This window comes from Choloepus didactylus, chromosome 8, assembly GCF_015220235.1.
Source record: "Choloepus didactylus isolate mChoDid1 chromosome 8, mChoDid1.pri, whole genome shotgun sequence".
NCBI lineage: Eukaryota > Metazoa > Chordata > Mammalia > Pilosa > Megalonychidae > Choloepus > Choloepus didactylus.
This window is the reverse complement of record NC_051314.1, coordinates 20,372,688-20,378,687: the sequence shown is the minus strand read 5'-3', so window position 1 is coordinate 20,378,687 and position 6,000 is coordinate 20,372,688.

Sequence of the window (6,000 nt, the reverse complement as noted above, 5' to 3'; positions counted from 1 at the left end):
CCAAGGACATAAAGGACTTGTACACAGGAAACCATATTACATTGCTAAAAGAAATCAAGGAATACTTCAATAAGTGTAAGGTCATTCCTTATTCATGGATCACAAGATTAAATATCATTAAGATGCCAATTCTACTCAAATTGATTTACAGACTCAACACAATCCTGATAAAAAAATCCAAAGCCTACTTTCTTCTGGGTGATGGAAATGTTCTGGAATTCTATGGTAGTGATGATTGCATAACATTCTAAATATACTAAAACTTTTGAATTATACATTTTTAAATTGTTAAAATGGTGACTTTTATGTTATGTGAATTTTATCTCAATTGAAAAAATATTAAACACACACACACACAAATCCTGTATGATCCTAGGAGTAAGGAAGGAAAACAGACCACAGAGGGCATCTAAGGGGTTGGATAGGGCCCTAAGTGGAAAATTAGGGTGTCTGATTTCCATTTATTCCCAAGTCTAATCCTAGCCAATTATGTGAGCCTATGTAAGTGAGATTCTGTTTGCACATCAGTAAAACTGTATGGCGGGACTCCAAGGTCTGGGCACCTTCAGAATTGAGAAAGTTTGGCCTGTTGACTCTAGAATATTAATATAGGGACATGGCTAAAAGAGGGAATGGCATCCTGCAGTACAGTCCACCTACTTTAGCAGGTCAGGTCCTGGTCATCAGATAAGAATTCAGAGTTGGCAGAAGGAAGGAGATTTTCCCTAGCTTGTCAACTGCACTCAATTATTTTCTGGTTAAAAACTGCCTGATGATACTATGAACTATTGATTGTACACTTTGGATGATTATCTGGTATATGAATATATCTCAATAAAATTGCATAAAAATTAATAGGGCCATTGCTTCAGGAAAATTAGGAAACCCAACATTTAGTATCAGATCATCCTACTTCAAACTTTTGAAAATAACACTGATGAAGCAACAGGACAACTGAAGTGATCAGTTTTTGTGCAAACTTCCTTCCACAATTAGTGTGACTAGAGTAGGAAGGAAGTCTTTCTCCAAGGGAATTATAGGTAAAGGACCTCTTTACAGACAGGAAATTCTTATCTTGGAATGCAGTTATCTAAGTTCCAAAGGGATTTCACTCTATTTATGTAATTCGATTCCCATGAGCTGTGAGTCATTGTTTCCATAAAAATAGAGAAAGCAACATATTTTGTTTTTGGCTGGTCATTTCTGGCAGAAGCTTTCAGGCTGTAGAAGGAAATGAATAATAAATATATGTATGCAAAATATTTTTATAAATAACAGTTTGTTTGAAGAATCCCAACGGGCTGAGAAAAAGAGATGGAAAGATTTGATAATAGCTAATCTGTGTTGAATGTTTACTACAAACCAGACATGTCTCATTAGGCTTCTTAAAAATGCAATTTTACTGAAATATATTCACAAACCGTATTATCCAAAGTATATAATCAATGTTTCACAGTATCAATTTTAGAATATTTTCATTAATCCAAAATAAAGAAAAACATAAAAATAAAAAAGAACACCCAAAACATTGCATGCCCCTTATCCACCCATATTATTTATATATTTATTTGTCTTTATTTTTTTACTCATCTGCCCATACACAGGATAAAGGGAGTGTCAGTCACAAGGTTGTTACAATCACATGGTCCCATGATAAAAGCTGAATAGTTATACAATCATCATCAAGAATCAAGTCTACTGGATTTCAGTTCAACAGATTCAGGTATTACCTTCTAGCTATTCTAATACACTATAAAGTAAAAAGGGAATGTCTATATAATGCATAAGTATAACCTCCAGCATGACCTCTTGACTCTATTTGAAATCTCTTAGCCACTGAAATTTTATTTTGTTTCATTTCTTTTCCCCCTTTTGGTCCAAGAAGGCATTCTCAATTCCATGATACCAGGGCCAAGCTAATCCCTGGGAGTCATGTTCCATGTTGCCAGGGAGACTTACACCCCTGGGAGTCCATGTGGGGGGAGGGTAGTGAATTTATTTGCAGAGTTGGCTTAGAGAGGCCACATCTGAGCAACAAAAGAGTTTCTCTGGGGGTGACTCTTAGGCATAATTTTAAGTAGGCTTAGCTTCTCCTTTGCAGGAATAAGTTTCATAAGGGCAAGCCCCAAGATTGAGGGCTCAACTTATTAAATTGGGAGCCCCCAATGCTTGTGAGAATAACAGGAATTCCCCAGGTGGGGAATTTTAATATTTCCTCATTTTCCCAAGTCCTTCAAGTGGGCTTTGCACATATTTTTTTAATTTTCTGTCCCAAATACTCATTAGGCTTTACATGATTGTTTCACTTAATTCTCATTAAAATCCAATGAGGTGGTTACTATTATTTTCCTCATTTTTCTATGAGGCAAAAAGGGATTAAATAACCTATTAGTAAATTGTTAAACTGGTATTTGAACTTTATATTCCATGCTATTAACCCCTAAGCTCTTGTTTTTTTATTTTATTTATCCAGTAGCAATCTGGTGATAATTATATCTGTGTTTCCCAAAATACTGTAGTAAATTTCAGTTATTAAAACTCAATCTTCTCCAGTTCATAAAAATTTCAGTCTCAAATTTGACCCCAAATTCTCCCTGTTCCCCTATGACAGGACAGATTTATGGCCCCAGTGGCTTAGTGTAAGAGGCAGCATGGTCTTTTTTTTTTTTTTTTTTTTTTTTTAACTCCCTTAGTGGTCACTGTGCCACTGATGTGGAGAAAAACCACTTAAATCTGGGTCTAGAGTTCAGAGATGGAGGAAATCAGAGATTTGAAGCAGAGAAGGATTTGCCAGACTGTTGATGGCTTGAAGACAGAGGGCAGCATGTGGGCAAGAAATGTGGTAATAGCTAAGAGCATCCCACAACTGGCAGCCTTCAAGGAGATGGGTTTGTCAGCCTTATAACTAAGAAATTAAAGTTCTCTAAAACAACATAATATTGGAAGCATATTTTTCCCAGAATTTCTAGAGAAGTCAGCCATCCTTGATACCTTGATTTCAGACTTGTGGCACCATAAACAGAAAACCCAGCCATGCAATGCCAGCCTTCTGACCTAAAGAAACTGTGAAATAATAAATTTGTGATGTTTCAAGCTTCTAAGTTTGTCATAATTTGTTAGCCAGCAATTGAAAACTAATACACTCAATACATTTGAAATGTTGAAAAAATTCTGAGTTATGTTCTATGGCCATGGTGGAATTAAACTAGAAGTTAATACTTAAAATATGAAGAGGAACTCTTCAGCTGCCTGGAATTTAAGCAATGTCTTTCTGTGATCAAGGAAGAAATTGCAATAAAAATTAGAAAATGTTTTAAACTGAATGAGAATAAATACACAACATAATAGAATTTACAAAATGCAGCAAAGGAGTGTCTAGAGAAAAATTTAGTCTTAAATCCAAATATTAGAAAAGATGAAATAAAGTTAGGATTAGGGAAACCTACTCTGAGTTTGCGATGCTTGGGTCCAATGACAGTAGTCTATATGGATACAGTAACTTCAAGAATAGCCAGGCAATCTCATTTTGTACCACTGGAATTACCATGCCAATATTCTGAGATCAATAATATCCACAGCCACTATTGCGTAAAAGGTGAGTTCTTCCATAGATGAGTGGCCTATAGAATATTTTAATTCTATAACCATGGCATTGCTTAAATCCATGCTGCTGAAAATGCTGGTCCTCACACTTGGTTGCCATTCTACAAAATGAAGAGAATATACCAGAATGTAAAGGCATGCACTGCCTCCTTCATGGAAAGTCTTAGTTTGGAATAAAAGAACAAACTCAGCGGAACTAAACGGTGTGCTCTACTTGGAACTACTAATTCCTTGTCTCTTACCCTGTGGTAATGAATAGCTCATGGATAGGCAACAGATCTGTGACGCACACTTTGAGCAGCACTAGTACGACACAATGAGTAATTCAGTCAGGGCATGAGGACGAAAGAGCTGGCAGTGATTTTGATGTTTGTCTTTACATTTTTCCCTGCCCCATGAATGATCTCTTCTTACCTCCTTCCCACCCTCCCTTCCTTCTTTCCTTCCTTCCTTGCTTCTTCCTCCTTCCCTCCCTGATTTAGTTTCCTAGCTGCTAAAACAAATACCGTACAATGCATTGGCTTAACAACAGGAATTCATTGGCTCGGGTTTCAGAGGCTAGAGGGCTGGCTTCCTGCCGGGGCCCATATCTTCTCGCCGGCCAGCAATCTTTGGGGTTCCTTGGCTTTTCTGTTACATGGCAATGCACACGGTGGTGTCTTCTCCTTGCTCTTCTGGGGTCTATTGGCTTCCAACTTCTGGCTGTTCCCCTTGGCTTCCTCTTTCATGTCCAATGTCCTTTGCTTATGAGGACTTCGGCCATATGGTATTAAGGCCCACCTTCATTCCATTTGGGGACACTTTCACTACCAATATCTTCGAAGGACCTATTTACAGATGAGTTCACACCCACAAGACCAGGGTTGGGACGTGAACATGCATTTTGTGGGGGACATGATTCAATCCCCACACACCCTCTCTTTATTTCTTTCTCTTTCCTCCCCTCTTGGTTCATATAAGAGCATTATTGAGAGATAATTCATAAACCATACAACTCACCTATGTAAAGTGTACAATTCAATGATTTTTAGTTTTGCAACCAACATCACAATCAATTTTATAACATTTTCATCCACCACAAAATGAAACTCCATATCCATTAGCAGTCGCTCCCCATTTCCACCCAACTCCCTCAGGCCTGGGCAACCACTATCAGCTTTCTATTTCTATAGATTTGTCTATTCTGGACATTTCATATAAATGGATTCATACAATATATAGTCTCTTGTGACTGGCTTCTTTCACTTAGCATTTTATTTTCATGGCTTATCCATCTTGTAGCATTGTATCAGTATTTCATATCTTTTTTATGGAATGTGTCTCAGAGTGGATCTCTTTATGTTTATTTTACTTGGAGTTTATTGGGTTACTTGGAAATGTAGATAATGTTTTCTCAAAAATTGAGTTTTCAGTTATTATTCGAATATTTTTCTCCTTTTCTCCTTCTTTCCTTCTGATATTCCCATTACACGTAGGCTGTTTTGTTTAATGGCATACCACATTTCTCTATGGCTCTGTTCATTACTCTTCATTCATTTTTACTCTCTGTTCTTTGGCATAGTATTTATTCATTTATCTTCAAATTTGCTGATTCTTTTTGCTGTCAGAGTTCAAATCTATTGCTACGTCTCTCTAATAATTTTTTTTTTCATTTTAGTAACTACTTTTCAATTCCATAATTTTCATTTGGTTCTTTTTCTTATAATTTTGATCTCGTTACTGATATGGTATTCTCTGTTCGTTGAGTCGTTGTCATCATGCCTGCCTTTGCTTCTCTAAGTATGTTTTCTTCTAGTTTCTTTTTAGCTCTGGTACATATTTAAGATGGATGTTTTGAAGCGTTTGTCTCCTAAGTTCATCTGGGCCCTCCACAGGCAGTGAGGCCAGCTTTTTTCCTGTGTATGGGTCCCGCTTTCCTGTTTATTTGCCTGGCTTTTAATTTTTAGTTGAAAAGCAGACATTTTAGATTATGTTATCTTAGCCATTCTGGCTACTTATCCCCACTCCCTGAAATTGTTGTTGTTTGCTTCTTTATTTGTTTACTGAGTTGACTGAACTCTTTTGGGGAAAAATATTTCCTTCCTGCAGTGTGAAGCCCCACTATCTACCTCACAAGTTGCAGACTTGGGCATCTGCTCAGTCACCCTGGAATGACAGTGGTTATAGCATGGCTCTCTGAGAATATTTTTCCTCAATCTCTCTGGTAAATTGTCTGCCTCTGTTGGTATCACATCCAACTGTTAGGCGCTACTGATTGACATCTAATTGTCCTTTGTTTTACAACAATGTCCAGGGGAATAAATCCTCCACATTCTGATCCAATTGAATTCAGGTCCTTTTACAGGAGTAGGTTGTGAGGTCAGTATTTGAAGCTTGTTCTGACACCAGGAGGCCTCG